Raw genomic sequence first — 23,956 nt, 5'->3', positions numbered from 1 at the left:
AGAATCCTAGGATAAATCCCATCAGGTCCCGGGGACTTATCTATTTTCAGCCTGTCCAGAATTGCCAACACCTCTTCCCTACGTACCTCAATGCCATCTATTCTATTAGCCTGTGGCTCAGCATTCTCCTCCACAACATTATCTTTTTCCTGAGTGAATACTGACGAAAAATATTCATTTAGTATCTCGCCTATCTCTTCAGACTCCACACACAATTTCCCATCCCTGTCCTTGACTGGTCCTACTCTTTCCCTAGTCATTCGCTTATTCCTGACATACCTATAGAAAGCTTTTGGGTTTTCCTTGATCCTTCCTGCCAAATACTTCTCATGTCCCCTCCTTGCTCGTCTTAGCTCTCTCTTTAGATCCTTCCTCGCTACCTTGTAACTATCCATCGCCCCAACCGAAACTTCACACTTCATCTTCACATAGGCCTCCTTCTTCCTCTTAACAAGAGATTCCACTTCCTTGGTAAACCACGGTTCCCTCGCTCGACGCCTTCCTCCCTGTCTGACCGGTACATACTTATCAAGAACACGCAGTAGCTGTTCCTTGAACAAGCCCCACTTATCCAGTGTGCCCAACACTTGCAGCCTACTTCTCCACCTTATCCCCCCAAGTCACGTCTAATGGCATCATAATTGCCCTTCCCCCAGCTATAACTCTTGCCCTGCGGTGTATACTTATCCCTTTCCATCATTAACGTAAACGTCACCGAATTGTGGTCACTGTCCCCAAAGTGCTCTCCTACCTCCAAATCCAACACCTGGCCTGGTTCATTACCCAAAACCAAATCCAACGTGGCCTCGCCTCTTGTTGGCCTGTCAACATATTGTTTCAGGAAACCCTCCTGCACACACTGTACAAAAAACGACCCATCTATTGTACTCGAACTATATCTTTTCCAGTCAATATTTGGAAAGTTAAAATCTCCCATAATAACTACCCTGTTACTTTCGCTCATATCCAGAATCATCTTCGCCATCCTTTCCTCTACATCACTAGAACTATTAGGAGGCCTATAAAAAACTCCCAACAGGGTGACCTCTCCTTTCCTGTTTCTAACTTCAGCCCATACTACCTCGGCAGAAGAGTCCCCATCTAGCATCCTCTCCGCCACCGTAATACTGCTCTTGACTAGCAGCGCCACATTATTATTAAACAACGACCTTCGAACCGCGATGAAAATGCAAAAACTGGACACAAAATGTATAAATTTGATGAACCGGATCATCTCTCAACACGCATCAGCCTCATTCCAAGAAATGTCTTGTAAAGTGACGCATAGTGGACCCTTCTGAACCGTGGTTCCTGAATTTGTCTTTCATGTCTTCTTTGCTTCACTACTCTGTCTATTATTACGAAGTAAAGGGGAACGAAATCTCATTGACAGTGTACTGAATATCATAATTGCCCCACGCAGACCCAGTCCCTCAGACACTGTGCCCTGGGCCGACACACTTCTGACACGAATGTAACCACCGTCGACGTGATTCGTGATTTTGGAACCTGCCGATCCCATCTCTCTTCATACTGTGTCGTGATCGTGAACAAGACAGTTTAATTCAATGTGTTTTCTGGGAAAAGCAAAAATACACATCTCCTTATTTGCACAAAAGTCTGATGTATAATGTTGCTTGCTGACTATATAAGTAATGGCCCTGTTTAGGCAACAGGTTAATTGAAATCGTTTTTACTTTACATGGAGCCAAACATAATTTCCGATCTAATTTTTGCGGAATCTCATGCCACTGGAACTGATCGCGTGAATATTGCTGCCATTAGCCCACCTGCAGATGTCAGGGTCTGAAGTGAACAACAGCCTCAATATTTACAGCTCAATACACGTGGAAGTGTTTGGGTGATCCTGCATCCAGTCTTCAAAAATTAACATGGGACGATCTTCCTTTCCACATGGTATTGAGTTGCCGCGATTTTACTGATTTCACAGACAAATCGAGCATCTTCAGTAAATGGAGTGATTTCAGAGGCGCAGAAACCCTCAGTTGGCCAAGCGTGGCTAGCCCAACCAAAGTTCCTCGTTAGTATAGTGGTTAGTATCCCTGCTTGTCACGCGGGAGACCGGGGTTCAATTCCCCGACGGGGAAAGTTTGTACCTTCCCAGAAAAAAATTGGAAATGATTTTTTAGAATTGGTACATTGGCTGTCGAATCCGCCAAGAAACACCGCCCCAGAGATGCAATCAACAGTGCGGAATTGAGACCGCTCATCAAAACCGCTCGCACCAATATTTCTGTGCAATGCGTGGGTCAGCGAAACGGACACATTACCTTCTTCATTTCCCATATTTGCCCCTGTAAAAGAAAAACGCTGCCTTCAACATGCGCCATTTGTCGCACACGATATGCACTCGCAAAAATGATACAATTCAAAGAGATTTCTCCAACGGTCAACTCAACCAACTCGTGAATAATAAGACAATCAAGCAGGATCGGACAGTGACTCTCAGCTACTGGTTAGGAACACATTCGCCGATACAGATGACCTGCACCCCGCGATATTAAACAACGGCCTTCGAACCGCGATGAAAATGCAAAAACTGGACACAAAATGTATAAATTTGATGACCCGGATCATCTCTCAACACGCATCAGCCTCATTCCAAGAAATGTCTTGTAAAGTGACGAATAGTGGACCCTTCTGAACCGTGGTTCCTGAATTTGTCTTTCATGTCTCCTTTGCTTCACTACTCTGTCTATTATTACGAAGTAAAGGGGAACAAAATCTCATTGACAGTGTACTGAATATCATAATTGCCCCAGGCAGACCCAGTCCCTCAGACACTGTGCCCTTGGCCGACACACTTCTGACACGAATGTAACCAGCGTCGACGTGATTCGTGATTTTGGAACCTGCCGATCCCATCTCTCTTCATACTGTGTCGTGATCGTGAACAAGACAGTTTAATTCAATGTGTTTTCTGGGAAAAGCAAAAATACACATCTCCTCATTTGCACAAAAGTCTGATGTATAATGTTGCTTGCTGACTATATAAGTAGTGGCCCTGTTTAGACAACAGGTTAATTGAAATCGTTTTTTCTTTATATGGAGCCAAACATAATTTCCGATCTAATTTTTGCCAAATTTCATGCCACTGGAACTGATCGTGTGAATATTGCTGCCATTAGCCCACCTGCAGATGTCAGGGTCTGAAGTGAACAACAGCCTCAATATTTACAGCTCAATACACGTGGAAGTGTTTGGGTGATCCTGCATCCAGTCTTCCAAAATTAACATGGGACGATCTTCCTTTCCACATGGTATTGAGTTGCCGCGATTTTACTGATTTCACAGCCAAATCGAGCATCTTCAGTAAATGGAGTGATTTCAGAGGCGCAGAAACCCTCAGTTGGCCAAGCGTGGCTCACCAAACCGGAGTTCCTCGTTAGTATAGTGGTTAGTATCTCCGCCTGTCACGTGGGAGACCGGGGTTCAATTCCCCGACGGGGAGAGTTTGTACCTTACCAGAACAAAATTGGGAATGATTTTTTAGAATTGGTACATCGGCTGTCGAATCCGCCAAGGCACACCGCCCCAGAGATGCAATCAACAGTGCGGAATTGAGACCGCTCATCAAAACCGCCCGCATCAATATTTCTGTGCAATGCGTGGTTCAGCGAAACGTACACATTACCTTCTTCATTTCCCATATTTGCCCCTGTAAAAGAAAAACGCTGCCTTCAACATGCGCCGTTTGTCGCACACGATATGCACTCGCAAAAACGATACAATTCAAAGAGATTTCTCCAACGGTCAACTCAACCAACTCGTGAATAATAAGACAATCAAGCAGGATCGGACAGTGACTCGCAGCTACTGGTTCGGAACAGATTCGCCGATACAGATGACCTGCACCCCGCGATATTAAACAACGACCTTCGAATCGCGATGAAAATGCAAAAACTGGACACAAAATGTATAAATTTGATGAACCGGATCATCTCCCAACACGCATCAGCCTCATTCCAAGAAATGTCTTGTAAAGTGACGCATAGTGGACCCTTCTGAACCGTGGTTCCTGAATTTGTCTTTCATGTCTTCTTTGCTTCACTACTCTGTCTATTATTACGAAGTAAAGGGGAACAAAATCTCATTCACAGTGTACTGAATATCATAATTGCCCCAGGCAGACCCAGTCCCTCAGACACTGTGCCCTTGGCCGACACACTTCTGTAACCAGCGTCGACGTGATTCGTGATTTTGGAACCTGCCGATCCCATCTCTCTTCATACTGTGTCGTGATGGTGAACAAGACAGTTTAATTCAATGTGTTTTCTGGGAAAAGCAAAAATACACATCTCCTCATTTGCACAAAAGTCTGATGTATAATGTTGCTTGCTGACTATATAAGTAGTGGCCCTGTTTAGGCAACAGGTTAATTGAAATCGTTTTTACTTTACATGGAGCCAAACATAATTTCCGATCTAATTTTTGCCAAATTTCATGCCACTGGAACTGCTCGTGTGAATATTGCTGCCATTGGCCCACCTGCAGATGTCAGGGTCTGAAGTGAACAACAGCCTCAATATTTACAGCTCAATAAGCGTGGAAGTGTTTGGGTGATCCTGCATCCAGTCTTCCAAAATTAACATGGGACGATCTTCCTTTCCACATGGTATTGAGTTGCCGCGATTTTACTGATTTCACAGACAAATCGTGCATCTTCAGTAAATGGAGTGATTTCAGAGGCGCAGAAACCCTCAGTTGGCCAAGCGTGGCTCACCAAATCGGAGTTCCTCGTTAGTATAGTGGTTAGTATCCCCACCTGTCACGTGGGAGACCGGGGTTCAATTCCCCGACGGGGAGTGTTTGTACCTTACCAGAACAAAATTGGGAATGGTTTTTTAGAATTGGTACTTCGGCTGTCGAATCCGCCAAGGCACACCGCCCCAGAGATGCAATCAAAAGTGCGGTATTGAGACCGCTCATCAAAACCGCCCGCATCAATATTTCTGTGCAATGCATGGGTCAGCGAAGCGGACACATTACCTTCTTCATTTCCCATATTTGCCCCTGTAAAAGAAAAACGCTGCCTTCAACATGCGCCATTTGTCGCACACGATATGCACTCGCAAAAATGATACAATTCAAAGAGATTTCTCCAACGGTCAACTCAACCAACTCATGAATAATAAGACAATCAAGCAGGATCGGACAGTGACTCTCAGCTACTGGTTAGGAACACATTCGCCGATACAGATGACCTGCACCCCGCGATATTAAACAACGGCCTTCGAACCGCGATGAAAATGCAAAAACTGGACACAAAATGTATAAATTTGATGAACCGGATCATCTCCCAACACGCATCAGCCTCATTCCAAGAAATGACTTGTAAAGTGACGCATAGTGGACCCTTCTGAACCGTGGTTCCTGAATTTGTCTTTCATGTCTTCTTTGCTTCACTACTCTGTCTATTATTACGAAGTAAAGGGGAACAAAATCTCATTGACAGTGGACTGAATATCATAATTGCCCCACGCAGACCCAGTCCCTCAGACACTGTGCGCTGGGCCGACACACTTCTGACACGAATGTAACCACCGTCGACGTGATTCGTGATTTTGGAACCTGCCGATCCCATCTCTCTTCATACTGTGTCGTGATGGTGAACAAGACAGTTTAATTCAATGTGTTTTCTGGGAAAAGCAAAAATACACATCTCCTGATTTGCACAAAAGTCTGATGTATAATGTTGCTTGCTGACTATATAATAAGTGGCCCTGTTTAGGCAACAGGTTAATTGAAATCGTTTTTACTCTATATGGAGCCAAACATAATTTCCGATCTAATTTTTGCCAAATTTCATGCCACTGGAACTGATCGCGTGAATATTGCTGCCATTAGCCCGCCTGCAGATGTCAGGGTCTGAAGTGAACAACCGCCTCAATATTTACAGCTCAATACACGCGGAAGTGTTTGGGTGATCCTGCATCCAGTCTTCCAAAATTAACATGGGACGATCTTCCTTTCCACATGGTATTGAGTTGCCGCGATTTTACTGATTTCACAGACAAATCGAGCATCTTCAGTAAATGGAGTGATTTCAGAAGCGCAGAAACCCTCAGTTGGCCAAGCGTATCGTGCCAAACCGAAGTTCCTCGTTAGGATAGTGGTTAGTATCCCCGCCTGTCACGCGGGAGACCGGGGTTCAATTCCCCGACGGGGAGAGTTTGTACCTTACCAGAAAAGAATTGGGAATGATTTTTTAGAATTGGTACATCGGCTGTCGAATCCGCCAAGACACATCGCCCCAGAGATGCAATCAACAGTGCGGAATTGAGACCGCTCATCAAAACCGCCTGCACCAATATTTCTGTGCAATGCATGGGTCAGCGAAGCGGACACATTGCCTTCTTCATTTCCCATATTTGCCCCTGTAAAAGAAAAACGCTGTCTTCAACATGCGCCATTTGTCGCACACGATATGCACTCGCAAAAATGATACAATTCAAAGAGATTTCTCCAACGGTCAACTCAACCAACTCGTGAATAATAAGACAATCAAGCAGGATCGGACAGTGACTCTCAGCTACTGGTTAGGAACACATTCGCCTATACAGATGACCTGCACCCCGCGATATTAAACAACGGCCTTCGAACCGCGATGAAAATGCAAAAACTGGACACAAAATGTATAAATTTGATGAACCGGATCATCTCTCAACACGCATCAGCCTCATTCCAAGAAATGTCTTGTAAAGTGACGCATAGTGGACCCTTCTGAACCGTGGTTCCTGAATTTGTCTTTCATGTCTTCTTTGCTTCACTACTCTGTCTATTATTACGAAGTAAAGGGGAACGAAATCTCATTGACAGTGGACTGAATATCATAATTGCCCCACGCAGACCCAGTCCCTCAGACACTGTGCGCTGGGCCGACACACTTCTGACACGAATGTAACCATCGTCGACGTGATTCGTGATTTTGGAACCTGCCGATCCCATCTCTCTTCATACTGTGTCGTGATGGTGAACAAGACAGTTTAATTCAATGTGTTTTCTGGGAAAAGCAAAAATACACATCTCCTGATTTGCACAAAAGTCTGATGTATAATGTTGCTTGCTGACTATATAAGGAGTGGCCCTGTTTAGGCAACTGGTTAATTGAAATCGTTTTTACTTTACATGGAGCCAAACATAATTTCCGATATAATTTTTGCGGAATCTCATGCCACTGGAACTGATCGCGTGAATATTGCTGCCATTAGCCCGCCTGCAGATGTCAGGGTCTGAAGTGAACAACCGCCTCAATATTTACAGCTCAATACACGCGGAAGTGTTTGGGAGATCCTGCATCCAGTCTTACAAAATTTATAATGGGACGATCTTCCTTTCCACATGGTATTGAGTTGCCGCGATTTTACTGATTTCACAGACAAATCGAGCATCTTCAGTAAATGGAGTGTTTTCAGAAGCGCAGAAACCCTCAGTTGGCCAAGCGTATCGTGCCAAACCGAAGTTCCTCGTTAGTATAGTGGTTAGTATCCCCGCCTGTCACGCGGGAGACCGGGGTTCAATTCCCCGACGGGGAGAGTTTGTACCTTACCAGAAAAAAATTGGGAATGATTTTTTAGAATTGGTACATCGGCTGTCGAATCCGCCAAGACACATCGCCCCAGAGATGCAATCAACAGTGCGGAATTGAGACCGCTCATCAAAACCGCCTGCACCAATATTTCTGTGCAATGCATGGGTCAGCGAAGCGGACACATTACCTTCTTCATTTCCCATATTTGCCCCTGTAAAAGAAAAACGCTGCCTTCAACATGCGCCATTTGTCGCACACGATATGCACTCGCAAAAATGATACAATTCAAAGAGATTTCTCCACCGGTCAACTCAACCAACTCATGAATAATAAGTTGCACCGAAACAAACGCCATCTCATGCCACTGGAACTGATCGCGTGAATATTGCTGCCATTAGCCCGCCTGCAGATGTCAGGGTCTGAAGTGAACAACCGCCTCAATATTTACAGCTCAATACACGCGGAAGTGTTTGGGTGATCCTGCATCCAGTCTTCCAAAATTAACATGGGACGATCTTCCTTTCCACATGGTATTGAGTTGCCGCGATTTTACTGATTTCACAGACAAATCGAGCATCTTCAGTAAATGGAGTGATTTCAGAAGCGCAGAAACCCTCAGTTGGCCAAGCGTATCGTGCCAAACCGAAGTTCCTCGTTAGTATAGTGGTTAGTATCCCCGCCTGTCACGCGGGAGACCGGGGTTCAATTCCCCGACGGGGAGAGTTTGTACCTTACCAGAAAAAAATTGGGAATGATTTTTTAGAATTGGTACATCGGCTGTCGAATCCGCCAAGACACATCGCCCCAGAGATGCAATCAACAGTGCGGAATTGAGACCGCTCATCAAAACCGCCTGCACCAATATTTCTGTGCAATGCATGGGTCAGCGAAGCGGACACATTACCTTCTTCATTTCCCATATTTGCCCCTGTAAAAGAAAAACGCTGCCTTCAACATGCGCCATTTGTCGCACACGATATGCACTCGCAAAAATGATACAATTCAAAGAGATTTCTCCACCGGTCAACTCAACCAACTCATGAATAATAAGACAATCAAGCAGGATCGGACAGTGACTCGCAGCTCCTGGTTAGGAACACATTCGCCGATACAGATGACCTGCACCCCGCGATATTAAACAACGGCCTTCGAACCGCGATGAAAATGCAAAAACTGGACACAAAATGTATAAATTTGATGAACCGGATCATCTCCCAACACGCATCAGCCTCATTCCAAGAAATGTCTTGTAAAGTGGCGCATAGTGGACCCTTCTGAACCGTGGTTCCTGAATTTGTCTTTCATGTCTTCTTTGCTTCACTACTCTGTCTATTATTACGAAGTAAAGGGGAACGAAATCTCATTGACAGTGTACTGAATATCATAATTGCCCCACGCAGACCCAGTCCCTCAGACACTGTGCGCTGGGCCGACACACTTCTGACACGAATGTAACCATCGTCGACGTGATTCGTGATTTTGGAACCTGCCGATCCCATCTCTCTTCATACTGTGTCGTGATGGTGAACAAGACAGTTTAATTCAATGTGTTTTCTGGGAAAAGCAAAAATACACATCTCCTGATTTGCACAAAAGTCTGATGTATAATGTTGCTTGCTGACTATATAAGTAGTGGCCCTGTTTAGGCAACTGGTTAATTGAAATCGTTTTTACTTTACATGGAGCCAAACATAATTTCCGATATAATTTTTGCGGAATCTCATGCCACTGGAACTGATCGCGTGAATATTGCTGCCATTAGCCCGCCTTTTGATGTCAGGGTCTGAAGTGAAGAACCGCCTCAATATTTACAGCTCAATACACGCGCAAGTGTTTGGGTGATCCTGCACCCAGTCTTCCAAAATTAACATGGGACGATCTTCCTTTCCACATGGTATTGAGTTGCCGCGATTTTACTGATTTCACAGACAAATCGAGCATCTTCAGTAAATGGAGTGATTTCAGAAGCGCAGAAACCCTCAGTTGGCCAAGCGTATCGCGCCAAACCGAAGTTCCTCGTTAGTATAGTGGTTAGTATCCCCGCCTGTCACGCGGGAGACCGGGGTTCAATTCCCCGACGGGGAGAGTTTGTACCTTACCAGAAAAAAATTGGGAATGATTTTTTAGAATTGGTACATCGGCTGTCGAATCCGCCAAGACACATCGCCCCAGAGATGCAATCAACAGTGCGGAATTGAGACCGCTCATCAAAACCGCCTGCACCAATATTTCTGTGCAATGCATGGGTCAGCGAAGCGGACACATTACCTTCTTCATTTCCCATATTTGCCCCTGTAAAAGAAAAACGCTGCCTTCAACATGCGCCATTTGTCGCACACGATATGCACTCGCAAAAATGATACAATTCAAAGAGATTTCTCCACCGGTCAACTCAACCAACTCGTGAATAATAAGACAATCAAGCAGGATCGGACAGTGACTCGCAGCTACTGGTTAGGAACAGTTTCGCCGATACAGATGACCTGCACCCCGCGATATTAAACAACGACCTTCGAATCGCGATGAAAATGCAAAAACTGGACACAAAATGTATAAATTTGATGAACCGGATCATCTCCCAACACGCATCAGCCTCATTCCAAGAAATGTCTTGTAAAGTGACGCATAGTGGACCCTTCTGAACCGTGGTTCCTGAATTTGTCTTTCATGTCTTCTTTGCTTCACTACTCTATCTATTAATACGAAGTAAAGGGGAACGAAATCTCATTGACAGTGGACTGAATATCATAATTGCCCCACGCAGACCCAGTCCCTCAGACACTGTGCGCTGGGCCGACACACTTCTGACACGAATGTAACCATCGTCGACGTGATTCGTGATTTTGGAACCTGCCGATCCCACCTCTCTTCATACTGTGTCGTGATGGTGAACAAGACAGTTTAATTCAATGTGTTTTCTGGGAAAAGCAAAAATACACATCTCCTGATTTGCACAAAAGTCTGATGTATAATGTTGCTTGCTGACTATATAAGTAGTGGCCCTGTTTAGGCAACTGGTTAATTGAAATCGTTTTTACTTTACATGGAGCCAAACATAATTTCCGATATAATTTTTGCGGAATCTCATGCCACTGGAACTGATCGCGTGAATATTGCTGCCATTAGCCCGCCTGCAGATGTCAGGGTCTGAAGTGAACAACCGCCTCAATATTTACAGCTCAATACACGCGGAAGTGTTTGGGTGATCCTGCATCCAGTCTTCCAAAATTAACATGGGACGATCTTCCTTTCCACATGGTATTGAGTTGCCGCGATTTTACTGATTTCACAGACAAATCGAGCATCTTCAGTAAATGGAGTGATTTCAGAAGCGCAGAAACCCTCAGTTGGCCAAGCGTATCGTGCCAAACCGAAGTTCCTCGTTAGTATAGTGGTTAGTATCCCCGCCTGTCACGCGGGAGACCGGGGTTCAATTCCCCGACGGGGAGAGTTTGTACCTTACCAGAAAAAAATTGGGAATGATTTTTTAGAATTGGTACATCGGTTGTCGAATCCGCCAAGACACACCGCCCCAGAGATGCAATCAACAGTGCGGAATTGAGACCGCTCATCAAAACCGCCTGCACCAATATTTCTGTGCAATGCATGGGTCAGCGAAGCGGACACATTACCTTCTTCATTTCCCATATTTGCCCCTGTAAAAGAAAAACGCTGCCTTCAACATGCGCCATTTGTCGCACACGATATGCACTCGCAAAAATGATACAATTCAAAGAGATTTCTCCACCGGTCAACTCAACCAACTCGTGAATAATAAGACAATCAAGCAGGATCGGACAGTGACTCTCAGCTACTGGTTAGGAACACATTCGCCGATACAGATGACCTGCACCCCGCGATATTAAACAACGGCCTTCGAACCGCGATGAAAATGCAAAAACTGGACACAAAATGTATAAATTTGATGAACCGGATCATCTCTCAACACGCATCAGCCTCATTCCAAGAAATGTCTTGTAAAGTGACGCATAGTGGACCCTTCTGAACCGTGGTTCCTGAATTTGTCTTTCATGTCTTCTCTGCTTTACTACTCTATCTATTAATACGAAGTAAAGGGGAACGAAATCTCATTGACAGTGGACTGAATATCATAATTGCCCCACGCAGACCCAGTCCCTCAGACACTGTGCGCTGGGCCGACACACTTCTGACACGAATGTAACCATCGTCGACGTGATTCGTGATTTTGGAACCTGCCGATCCCATCTCTCTTCATACTGTGTCGTGATGGTGAACAAGACAGTTTAATTCAATGTGTTTTCTGGGAAAAGTAAAAATACACATCTCCTCATTTGCACAAAAGTCTGATGTATAATGTTGCTTGCTGACTATATAAGTAGTGGCCCTGTTTAGGCAACTGGTTAATTGAAATCGTTTTTACTTTACATGGAGCCAAACATAATTTCCGATATAATTTTTGCGGAATCTCATGCCACTGGAACTGATCGCGTGAATATTGCTGCCATTAGCCCGCCTGCAGATGTCAGGGTCTGAAGTGAACAACCGCCTCAATATTTACAGCTCAATACACGCGGAAGTGTTTGGGTGATCCTGCATCCAGTCTTCCAAAATTAACATGGGACGATCTTCCTTTCCACATGGTATTGAGTTGCCGCGATTTTACTGATTTCACAGACAAATCGAGCATCTTCAGTAAATGGAGTGATTTCAGAAGCGCAGAAACCCTCAGTTGGCCAAGCGTATCGTGCCAAACCGAAGTTCCTCGTTAGTATAGTGGTTAGTATCCCCGCCTGTCACGCCGGAGACCGGGGTTCAATTCCCCGACGGGGAGAGTTTGTACCTTACCAGAAAAAAATTGGGAATGATTTTTTAGAATTGGTACATCGGCTGTCGAATCTGCCAAGACACACCGCCCCAGAGATGCAATCAACAGTGCGGAATTGAGACCGCTCATCAAAACCGCCTGCACCAATATTTCTGTGCAATGCATGGGTCAGCGAAGCGGACACATTACCTTCTTCATTTCCCATATTTGCCCCTGTAAAAGAAAAACGCTGCCTTCAACATGCGCCATTTGTCGCACACGATATGCACTCGCAAAAATGATACAATTCAAAGAGATTTCTCCAACGGTCAACTCAACCAACTCGTGAATAATAAGACAATCAAGCAGGATCGGACAGTGACTCGCAGCTACTGGTTAGGAACAGATTCGCCGATACAGATGACCTGCACCCCGCGATATTAAACAACGGCCTTCGAACCGCGATGAAAATGCAAAAACTGGACACAAAATGTATAAATTTGATGAACCGGATCATCTCCCAACACGCATCAGCCTCATTCCAAGAAATGTCTTGTAAAGTGACGCATAGTGGACCCTTCTGAACCGTGGTTCCTGAATTTGTCTTTCATGTCTTCTTTGCTTCACTACTCTATCTATTATTACGAAGTAAAGGGGAACGAAATCTCATTGACAGTGTACTGAATATCATAATTGCCCCACGCAGACCCAGTCCCTCAGACACTGTGCGCTGGGCCGACACACTTCTGACACGAATGTAACCATCGTCGACGTGATTCGTGATTTTGGAACCTGCCGATCCCATCTCTCCTCATACTGTGTCGTGATGGTGAACAAGACAGTTTAATTCAATGTGTTTTCTGGGAAAAGCAAAAATACACATCTCCTGATTTGCACAAAAGTCTGATGTATAATGTTGCTTGCTGACTATATAAGTAGTGGCCCTGTTTAGGCAAGTGGTTAATTGAAATCGTTTTTCCTTTACATGGAGCCAAACATAATTTCCGATATAATTTTTGCGGAATCTCATGCCACTGGAACTGATCGCGTGAATATTGCTGCCATTAGCCCGCCTGCAGATGTCAGGGTCTGAAGTGAACAACCGCCTCAATATTTACAGCTCAATACACGCGGAAGTGTTTAGGTGATCCTGCATCCAGTCTTCCAAAATTAACATGGGACGATCTTCCTTTCCACATGGTATTGAGTTGCCGCGATTTTACTGATTTCACAGACAAATCGAGCATCTTCAGTAAATGGAGTGATTTCAGAAGCTCAGAAACCCTCAGTTGGCCAAGCTTATCTTGCCAAACCGAAGTTCCTCGTTGTATAGTGGTTAGTATCCCCGCCTTTCACGCGGGAGACCGGGGTTCAATTCCCAGACGGGGAGAGTTTGTACCTTACCAGAAAAAAATTGGGAATGATTTTTTAGAATTGGTACATCGGCTGTCGAATCCGCCGAGACACACCGCCCCAGAGATGCAATCAACAGTGCGGAATTGAGACCGCTCATCAAAACCGCCTGCACCAATATTTCTGTGCAATGCGTGGGTCAGCGAAACGTACACATTACCTTCTTCATTTCCCATATTTGCCCCTGTAAAAGAAAAACGCTGCCTTCAACATGCGCCGTTTGTCGCACACGATATGCACTCGCAAAAACGATACAATTCAAAGAGATTTCTCCAACGGTCAACTCAACCAACTCGTGAATAATAAGACAATCAAGCAGGATCGGACAGTGACTCTCAGCTACTGGTTAGGAACACATTCGCCGATACAGATGACCTGCACCCCGCGATATTAAACAACGGCCTTCGAACCGCGATGAAAATGCAAAAACTGGACACAAAATGTATAAATTTGATGAACCGGATCATCTCTCAACACGCATCAGCCTCATTCCAAGAAATGTCTTGTAAAGTGACGCATAGTGGACCCTTCTGCACCGTGGTTCCTGAATTTGTCTTTCATGTCTTCTTTGCTTCACTACTCTGTCTATTATTACGAAGTAAAGGGGAACAAAATCTCATTGACAGTGTACTGAATATCATAATTGCCCCAGGCAGACCCAGTCCCTCAGACACTGTGCCCTTGGCCGACACACTTCTGACACGAATGTAACCAGCGTCGACGTGATTCGTGATTTTGGAACCTGCCGATCCCATCTCTCTTCATACTGTGTCGTGATCGTGAACAAGACAGTTTAATTCAATGTGTTTTCTGGGAAAAGCAAAATACACATCTCCTCATTTGCACAAAAGTCTGATGTATAATGTTGCTTGCTGACTATATAAGTAGTGGCCCTGTTTAGGCAACAGGTTAATTGCAATCGTTTTTACTCTATATGGAGCCAAACATAATTTCCGATCTAATTTTTGCCAAATTTCATGCCACTGGAACTGATCGTGTGAATATTGCTGCCATTAGCCCACCTGCAGATGTCAGGGTCTGAAGTGAACAACCGCCTCAATATTTACAGCTCAATACGCGTGGAAGTGTTTGGGTGATACTGCATCCAGTCTTCCAAAATTAACATGGGACGATCTTCCTTTCCACATGGTATTGAGTTGCCGCGATTTTACTGATTTCACAGACAAATCGAGCATCTTCAGTAAATGGAGTGATTTCAGAAGCGCAGAAACCCTCAGTTGGCCAAGCGTATCTTGCCAAACGGAAGTTCCTCGTTGGATAGTGGTTAGTATCCCCGCCTGTCACGCGGGAGACCGGGGTTCAATTCCCTGACGGGGAGAGTTTGTACCTTACCAGAAAAAAATTGGGAATGATTTTTTAGAATTGGTACATCGGTTGTCGAATCCGCCAAGACACACCGCCCCAGAGATGCAATCAACAGTGCGGAATTGAGACCGCTCATCAAAACCGCCTGCACCAATATTTCTGTGCAATGCATGGGTCAGCGAAGCGGACACATTACCTTCTTCATTTCCCATATTTGCCCCTGTTAAAGAAAAACGCTGCCTTCAACATGCGCCATTTGTCGCACACGATATGCACTCGCAAAAACGATACAATTCAAAGAGATTTCTCCACCGGTCAACTCAACCAACTCGTGAATAATAAGACAATCAAGCAGGATCGGACAGTGACTCTCAGCTACTGGTTAGGAACACATTCGCCGATACAGATGACCTGCACCCCGCGATATTAAACAACGGCCTTCGAACCGCGATGAAAATGCAAAAACTGGACACAAAATGTATAAATTTGATGAACCGGATCATCTCTCAACACGCATCAGCCTCATTCCAAGAAATGTCTTGTAAAGTGACGCATAGTGGACCCTTCTGAACCGTGGTTCCTGAATTTGTCTTTCATGTCTTCTCTGCTTTACTACTCTATCTATTAATACGAAGTAAAGGGGAATGAAATCTCATTGACAGTGTACTGAATATCATAATTGCCCCACGCAGACCCAGTCCCTCAGACACTATGCGCTGGGCCGACACACTTCTGACACGAATGTAACCATCGTCGACGTGATTCGTGATTTTGGAACCTGCCGATCCCATCTCTCTTCATACTGTGTCGTGATGGTGAACAATACAGTTTAATTCAATGTGTTTTCTGGGAAAAGCAAAAATACACATCTCCTGATTTGCACAAAAGTCTGATGTATAATGTTGCTTGCTGACTATATAAGTAGTGGCCCTGTTTAGGCAACTGGTTAATTGAAGTCGTTTTTACTTTACATGGAGCCAAACATAATTTTCGATATAATTTTTGCGGAATCTCATGCCACTGGAACTGATCGCGTGAATATTGCTGCCATTAGCCCGCCTTTTGATGTCAGGGTCTGAAGTGAACAACCGCCTCAATATTTACAGCTCAATACACGCGGAAGTGTTTGTGTGATCCTGCATCCAGTCTTCCAAAATTAACATGGGACGATCTTCCTTTCCACATGGTATTGAGTTGCCGCGATTTTACTGATTTCACAGACAAATCGAGCATCTTCAGTAAATGGAGTGATTTCAGAAGCGCAGAAACCCTCAGTTGGCCAAGCGTATCTTGCCAAACGGAAGTTCCTCGTTGGATAGTGGTTAGTATCCCCGCCTGTCACGCGGGAGACCGGGGTTTAATTCCCTGACGGGGAGAGTTTGTACCTTACCAGAAAAAAATTGGGAATGATTTTTTAGAATTGGTACATCGGTTGTCGAATCCGCCAAGACACACCGCCCCAGAGATGCAATCAACAGTGCGGAATTGAGACCGCTCATCAAAACCGCCTGCACCAATATTTCTGTGCAATGCATGGGTCAGCGAAGCGGACACATTACCTTCTTCATTTCCCATATTTGCCCCTGTAAAAGAAAAACGCTGCCTTCAACATGCGCCATTTGTCGCACACGATATGCACTCGCAAAAACGATACAATTCAAAGAGATTTCTCCACCGGTCAACTCAACCAACTCGTGAATAATAAGACAATCAAGCAGGATCGGACAGTGACTCTCAGCTACTGGTTAGGAACACATTCGCCGATACAGATGACCTGCACCCCGCGATATTAAACAACGGCCTTCGAACCGCGATGAAAATGCAAAAACTGGACACAAAATGTATAAATTTGATGAACCGGATCATCTCTCAACACGCATCAGCCTCATTCCAAGAAATGTCTTGTAAAGTGACGCATAGTGGACCCTTCTGAACCGTGGTTCCTGAATTTGTCTTTCATGTCTTCTCTGCTTTACTACTCTATCTATTAATACGAAGTAAAGGGGAACGAAATCTCATTGACAGTGTACTGAATATCATAATTGCCCCACGCAGACCCAGTCCTTCAGACACTGTGCGCTGGGCCGACACACTTCTGACACGAATGTAACCATCGTCGACGTGATTCGTGATTTTGGAACGTGCCGATCCCATCTCTCTTCATACTGTGTCGTGATGGTGAACAAGACAGTTTAATTCAATGTGTTTTCTGGGAAAAGCAAAAATACACATCTCCTGATTTGCACAAAAGTCTGATGTATAATGTTGCTTGCTGACTATATAAGTAGTGGCCCTGTTTAGGCAAGTGGTTAATTGAAATCGTTTTTCCTTTACATGGAGCCAAACATAATTTCCGATATAATTTTTGCGGAATCTCATGCCACTGGAACTGATCGCGTGAATATTGCTGCCATTAGCCCGCCTGCAGATGTCAGGGTCTGAAGTGAACAACCGCCTCAATATTTACAGCTCAATACACGCGGAAGTGTTTGGGTGATCCTGCATCCAGTCTTCCAAAATTAACATGGGACGATCTTCCTTTCCACATGGTATTGAGTTGCCGCGATTTTACTGATTTCACAGACAAATCGAGCATCTTCAGTAAATGGAGTGATTTCAGAAGCGCAGAAACCCTCAGTTGGCCAAGCGTATCTTGCCAAACGGAAGTTCCTCGTTGGATAGTGGTTAGTATCCCCGCCTGTTACGCGGGAGACCGGGGTTCAATTCCCTGACCGGGAGAGTTTGTACCTTACCAGAAAAAAATTGGGAATGATTTTTTAGAATTGGTACATCGGTTGTCGAATCCGCCAAGACACACCGCCCCAGAGATGCAATCAACAGTGCGGAATTGAGACCGCTCATCAAAACCGCCTGCACCAATATTTCTGTGCAATGCATGGGTCAGCGAAGCGGACACATTACCTTCTTCATTTCCCATATTTGCCCCTGTAAAAGAAAAACGCTGCCTTCAACATGCGTCATTTGTCGCACACGATATGCACTCGCAAAAATGATACAATTCAAAGAGATTTCTCCAACGGTCAACTCAACCAACTCGTGAATAATAAGACAATCAAGCAGGATCGGACAGTGACTCTCAGCTACTGGTTAGGAACACATTCGCCGATACAGATGACCTGCACCCCGCGATATTAAACAACGGCCTTCGAACCGCGATGAAAATGCAAAAACTGGACACAAAATGTATAAATTTGATGAACCGGATCATCTCCCAACACGCATCAGCCTCATTCCAAGAAATGTCTTGTAAAGTGACGCATAGTGGACCCTTCTGAACCGTGGTTCCTGAATTTGTCTTTCATGTCTTCTTTGCTTCACTACTCTATCTATTAATACGAAGTAAAGGGGAACGAAATCTCATTGACAGTGTACTGAATATCATAATTGCCCCACGCAGACCCAGTCCCTCAGACACTATGCGCTGGGCCGACACACTTCTGACACGAATGTAACCATCGTCGACGTGATTCGTGATTTTGGAACCTGCCGATCCCATCTCTCTTCCTACTGTGTCGTGATGGTGAACAATACAGTTTAATTCAATGTGTTTTCTGGGAAAAGCAAAAATACACATCTCCTGATTTGCACAAAAGTCTGATGTATAATGTTGCTTGCTGACTATATAAGTAGTGGCCCTGTTTAGGCAACTGGTTAATTGAAGTCGTTTTTACTTTACATGGAGCCAAACATAATTTCCGATATAATTTTTGCGGAATCTCATGCCACTGGAACTGATCGCGTGAATATTGCTGCCATTAGCCCGCCTGCAGATGTCAGGGTCTGAAGTGAACAACCGCCTCAATATTTACAGCTCAATACACGTGGAAGTGTTTGGGTGATCCTGCATCCAGTCTTCCAAAATTAACATGGGACGATCTTCCTTTCCACATGGTATTGAGTTGCCGCGATTTTACTGATTTCACAGACAAATCGAGCATCTTCAGTAAATGGAGTGATTTCAGAAGCGCAGAAACCCTCAGTTGGCCAAGCGTATGGTGCCAAACCGAAGTTCCTCGTTAGTATAGTGGTTAGTATCCCCGCCTATCATGCGGGAGACCGGGGTTCAATTCCCCGACGGGGAGAGTTTGTACCTTACCAGAAAAAAATTGGGAATGATTTTTTAGAATTGGTACATCGGCTGTCGAATCCGCCAAGACACATCGCCCCAGAGATGCAATCAACAGTGTGGAATTGAGACCGCTCATCAAAACCGCCCGCACCAATATTTCTGTGCAATGCATGGGTCAGCGAAGCGGACACATTACCTTCTTCATTTCCCATAGTTGCCCCTGTAAAAGAAAAACGCTGCCTTCAACATGCGCCATTTGTCGCACACGATATGCACTCGCAAAAATGATACAATTCAAAGAGATTTCTCCACCGGTCAACTCAACCAACTCGTGAATAATAAGACAATCAAGCAGGATCGGACAGTGACTCTCAGCTACTGGTTAGGAACACATTCGCCGATACAGATGACCTGCACCCCGCGATATTAAACAACGGCCTTCGAACCGCGATGAAAATGCAAAAACTGGACACAAAATGTATAAATTTAATGAACCGGATCATCTCTCAACACGCATCAGCCTCATTCCAAGAAATGTCTTGTAAAGTGACGCATAGTGGACCCTTCTGAACCGTGGTTCCTGAATTTGTCTTTCATGTCTTCTTTGCTTCACTACTCTGTCTATTATTACGAAGTAAAGGGGAACGAAATCTCATTGACAGTGGACTGAATATCATAATTGCCCCACGCAGACCCAGTCCCTCAGACACTGTGCGCTGGGCCGACACACTTCTGACACGAATGTAACCATCGTCGACGTGATTCGTGATTTTGGAACCTGCCGATCCCATCTCTCTTCATACTGTTTCGTGATGGTGAACAAGACAGTTTAATTCAATGTGTTTTCTGGGAAAAGCAAAAATACACATCTCCTGATTTGCACAAAAGTCTGATGTATAATGTTGCTTGCTGACTATATAAGTAGTGGCCCTGTTTAGGCAACTGGTTAATTGAAATCGTTTTTACTTTACATGGAGCCAAACATAATTTCCGATATAATTTTTGCGGAATCTCATGCCACTGGAACTGATCGCGTGAATATTGCTGCCATTAGCCCGCCTGCAGATGTCAGGGTCTGAAGTGAACAACCGCCTCAATATTTACAGCTCAATACACGCGGAAGTGTTTGGGTGATCCTGCATCCAGTCTTCCAAAATTAACATGGGACGATCTTCCTTTCCACATGGTATTGAGTTACCGCGATTTTACTGATTTCACAGACAAATCGAGCATCTTCAGTAAATGGAATGATTTCAGAAGCGCAGAAACCCTCAGTTGGCCAAGCGTACCATGCCAAACCGAAGTTCCTCGTTAGTATAGTGGTTAGTATCCCCGCCTGTCACGCGGGAGACCCGGGTTCAATTCCCCGACGGGGAGAGTTTGTACCTTACCAGAAAAAAATTGGGAATGATTTTTTAGAATTGGTACATCGGCTGTCGAATCTGCCAAGGCACACCGCCACAGAGATGCAATCAACAGTGCGGAATTGAGACCGCTCATCAAAACCGCCTGCACCAATATTTCTGTGCAATGCATGGGTCAGCGAAGCGGACACATTACCTTCTTCATTTCCCATATTTGCCCCTGTAAAAGAAAAACGCTGCCTTCAACATGCGCCATTTGTCGCACACGATATGCAGTCGCAAAAATGATACAATTCAAAGAGATTTCTCCACCGGTCAACTCAACCAACTCGTGAATAATAAGACAATCAAGCAGGATCGGACAGTGACTCGCAGCTACTGGTTAGGAACAGATTCGCCGATACAGATGACCTGCACCCCGCGATATTAAACAACGAACTTCGAATCGCGATGAAAATGCAAAAACTGGACACAAAATGTATAAATTTGATGAACCGGATCATCTCCCAACACGCATCAGCCTCATTCCAAGAAATGTCTTGTAAAGTGACGCATAGTGGACCCTTCTGAACCGTGGTTCCTGAATTTGTCTTTCATGTCTTCTTTGCTTCACTACTCTGTCTATTATTACGAAGTAAAGGGGAACGAAATCTCATTGACAGTGTACTGAATATCATAATTGCCCCACGCAGACCCAGTCCCTCAGACACTGTGCGCTGGGCCGACACTCTTCTGACACGAATGTAACCATCGTCGACGTGATTCGTGATTTTGGAACCTGCCTATCCCACCTCTCTTCATACTGTGTCGTGATGGTGAACAAGACAGTTTAATTCAATGTGTTTTCTGGGAAAAGCAAAAATACACATCTCCTGATTTGCACAAAAGTCTGATGTATAATGTTGCTTGCTGACTATATAAGTAGTGGCCCTGTTTAGGCAACTGGTTAATTGAAATCGTTTTTACTTTACATGGAGCCAAACATAATTTCCGATATAATTTTTGCGGAATCTCATGCCACTGGAACTGATCGCGTGAATATTGCTGCCATTAGCCCGCCTGCAGATGTCAGGGTCTGAAGTGAACAACCGCCTCAATATTTACAGCTCAATACACGCGGAAGTGTTTGGGTGATCCTGCATCCAGTCTTCCAAAATTAACATGGGACGATCTTCCTTTCCACATGGTATTGAGTTGCCGCGATTTTACTGATTTCACAGACAAATCGAGCATCTTCAGTAAATGGAGTGATTTCAGAGGCGCAGAAACCCTCAGTTGGCCAAGCGTGTCTCGCCAAACCGACGTTCCTCGTTAGTATAGTGGTTAGTATACCCGCCTGTCACGCGGGAGACCGGGGTTCAATTCCCCGACGGGGAGAGTTTGTACCTTACCAGAAAAAAATTGGGTATGATTTTTTAGAATTGGTACATCGGCTGTCGAATCCGCCAAGACACACCGCCCCAGAGATGCAATCAACAGTGCGGAATTGAGACCGCTCATCAAAACCGCCTGCACCAATATTTCTGTGCAATGCATGGGTCAGCGAAACGGACACATTACCTTCTTCATTTCCCATATTTGCCCCTGTAAAAGAAAAACGCTGCCTTCAACATGCGCCATTTGTCGCACACGATATGCACTCGCAAAAATGATACAATTCAAAGAGATTTCTCCAACGGTAAACTCAACCAACTCGTGAATAATAAGACAATCAAGCAGGATCGGACAGTGACTCTCAGCTACTGGTTAGGAACACATTCGCCGATACAGATGACCTGCACCCCGCGATATTAAACAACGGCCTTCGAACCGCGATGAAAATGCAAAAACTGGACACAAAATGTATAAATTTGATGAACCGGATCATCTCCCAACACGCATCAGCCTCATTCCAAGAAATGTCTTGTAAAGTGACGCATAGTGGACCCTTCTGAACCGTGGTTCCTGAATTTGTCTTTCATGGATTTGGTTTTGGGTAATGAACCAGGCCAGGTGTTGGATTTGGAGGTAGGAGAGCACTTTGGAGACAGTGACCACAATTCGGTGACGTTTACGTTAATGATGGAAAGGGATAAGTATACACCGCAGGGCAAGAGTTATAGCTGGGGGAAGGGCAATTATGATGCCATTAGACGTGACTTGGGGGGGATAAGGTGGAGAAGTAGGCTGCAAGTGTTGGGCACACTGGATAAGTGGGGCTTGTTCAAGGATCAGCTACTGCGTGTTCTTGATAAGTATGTACCGGTCAGACAGGGAGGAAGGCGTCGAGCGAGGGAACCGTGGTTTACCAAGGAAGTGGAATCTCTTGTTAAGAGGAAGAAGGAGGCCTATGTGAAGATGAAGTGTGAAGTTTCGGTTGGGGCGATGGATAGTTACAAGGTAGCGAGGAAGGATCTAAAGAGAGAGCTAAGACGAGCAAGGAGGGGACATGAGAAGTATTTGGCAGGAAGGATCAAGGAAAACCCAAAAGCTTTCTATAGGTATGTCAGGAATAAGCGAATGACTAGGGAAAGAGTAGGACCAGTCAAGGACAGGGATGGGAAATTGTGTGTGGACTCTGAAGAGATAGGCGAGATACTAAATGAATATTTTTCGTCAGTATTCACTCAGGAAAAAGATAATGTTGTGGAGGAGAATGCTGTGCCCCAGGCTAATAGAATAATAATAGGCATTGAGGTACGTAGGGAAGAGGTGTTGGCAATTCTGGACAGGCTGAAAATAGATAAGTCCCCGGGACCTGATGGGATTTATCCTAGGATTCTATGGGAGGCCAGGGAAGAGATTGCTGGACCTTTGGCTTTGATTTTTATGTCATCATTGGCTACAGGAATAGTGCCAGAGGACTGGAGGACAGCAAATGTGGTCCCTTTGTTCAAAAAGGGGAGCAGAGACAACCCCGGCAACTATAGGCCGGTGAGCCTCACGTCTGTAGTGGGTAAAGTCTTGGAGGGGATTATAAGAGACAAGATTTATAATCATCTAGATAGGAATAATATGATCAGGGATAGTCAGCATGGCTTTGTGAAGGGTAGGTCATGCCTCACAAACCTTATTGAGTTCTTTGAGAAGGTGACTGAACAGGTAGACGAGGGTAGAGCAGTTGATGTGGTGTATATGGATTTCAGCAAAGCGTTTGATAAGGTTCCCCACGGTAGGCTATTGCAAAAAATACGGAGGCTGGGGATTGAGGGTGATTTAGAGATGTGGATCAGAAATTGGCTAGCTGAAAGAAGACAGAGGATGGTGGTTGATGGGAAATGTTCAGAATGGAGTACAGTCACAAGTGGAGTACCACAAGGATCTGTTCTGGGGCCGTTGCTGTTTGTCATTTTTATCAATGACCTAGAGGAAGGCGCAGAAGGGTGGGTGAGTAAATTTGCAGACGATACTAAAGTCGGTGGTGTTGTCGATAGTGTGGAAGGATG

General features: G+C 44.9%; 12 non-coding genes across 12 annotated transcripts; all 12 read left to right on the top strand.

Annotated features, from left to right (window-relative positions):
- Window positions 1-2,036: 2,036 nt before the first annotated feature.
- Window positions 2,037-2,108, top strand: trnad-guc (transfer RNA aspartic acid (anticodon GUC)). Its single transcript has one exon. It is a non-coding gene; the product is annotated as a tRNA-Asp (tRNA).
- Window positions 2,109-3,400: 1,292 nt separating this feature from the next.
- On the top strand, window positions 3,401-3,472 carry trnad-guc (transfer RNA aspartic acid (anticodon GUC)). The gene has a single exon. It is a non-coding gene; the product is annotated as a tRNA-Asp (tRNA).
- Window positions 3,473-4,755: 1,283 nt separating this feature from the next.
- On the top strand, window positions 4,756-4,827 carry trnad-guc (transfer RNA aspartic acid (anticodon GUC)). The gene has a single exon. It is a non-coding gene; the product is annotated as a tRNA-Asp (tRNA).
- Window positions 4,828-6,119: 1,292 nt separating this feature from the next.
- On the top strand, window positions 6,120-6,191 carry trnad-guc (transfer RNA aspartic acid (anticodon GUC)). Its single transcript has one exon. It is a non-coding gene; the product is annotated as a tRNA-Asp (tRNA).
- A 1,293-nt stretch (window positions 6,192-7,484) lies between these two features.
- On the top strand, window positions 7,485-7,556 carry trnad-guc (transfer RNA aspartic acid (anticodon GUC)). The gene has a single exon. It is a non-coding gene; the product is annotated as a tRNA-Asp (tRNA).
- Window positions 7,557-8,201: 645 nt separating this feature from the next.
- trnad-guc (transfer RNA aspartic acid (anticodon GUC)) lies at window positions 8,202-8,273 on the top strand. Its single transcript has one exon. It is a non-coding gene; the product is annotated as a tRNA-Asp (tRNA).
- Window positions 8,274-9,565: 1,292 nt separating this feature from the next.
- On the top strand, window positions 9,566-9,637 carry trnad-guc (transfer RNA aspartic acid (anticodon GUC)). Its single transcript has one exon. It is a non-coding gene; the product is annotated as a tRNA-Asp (tRNA).
- Window positions 9,638-10,929: 1,292 nt separating this feature from the next.
- trnad-guc (transfer RNA aspartic acid (anticodon GUC)) lies at window positions 10,930-11,001 on the top strand. Its single transcript has one exon. It is a non-coding gene; the product is annotated as a tRNA-Asp (tRNA).
- Window positions 11,002-12,293: 1,292 nt separating this feature from the next.
- trnad-guc (transfer RNA aspartic acid (anticodon GUC)) lies at window positions 12,294-12,365 on the top strand. The gene has a single exon. It is a non-coding gene; the product is annotated as a tRNA-Asp (tRNA).
- Window positions 12,366-19,108: 6,743 nt separating this feature from the next.
- trnad-auc (transfer RNA aspartic acid (anticodon AUC)) lies at window positions 19,109-19,180 on the top strand. Its single transcript has one exon. It is a non-coding gene; the product is annotated as a tRNA-Asp (tRNA).
- A 1,292-nt stretch (window positions 19,181-20,472) lies between these two features.
- Window positions 20,473-20,544, top strand: trnad-guc (transfer RNA aspartic acid (anticodon GUC)). Its single transcript has one exon. It is a non-coding gene; the product is annotated as a tRNA-Asp (tRNA).
- Window positions 20,545-21,836: 1,292 nt separating this feature from the next.
- trnad-guc (transfer RNA aspartic acid (anticodon GUC)) lies at window positions 21,837-21,908 on the top strand. Its single transcript has one exon. It is a non-coding gene; the product is annotated as a tRNA-Asp (tRNA).
- Window positions 21,909-23,956: the final 2,048 nt, after the last annotated feature.

Source organism: Scyliorhinus torazame, chromosome 25, assembly GCF_047496885.1.
Source record: "Scyliorhinus torazame isolate Kashiwa2021f chromosome 25, sScyTor2.1, whole genome shotgun sequence".
Lineage (NCBI taxonomy): Eukaryota > Metazoa > Chordata > Chondrichthyes > Carcharhiniformes > Scyliorhinidae > Scyliorhinus > Scyliorhinus torazame.
This window is presented reverse-complemented; position numbering and strand designations above follow the sequence as displayed.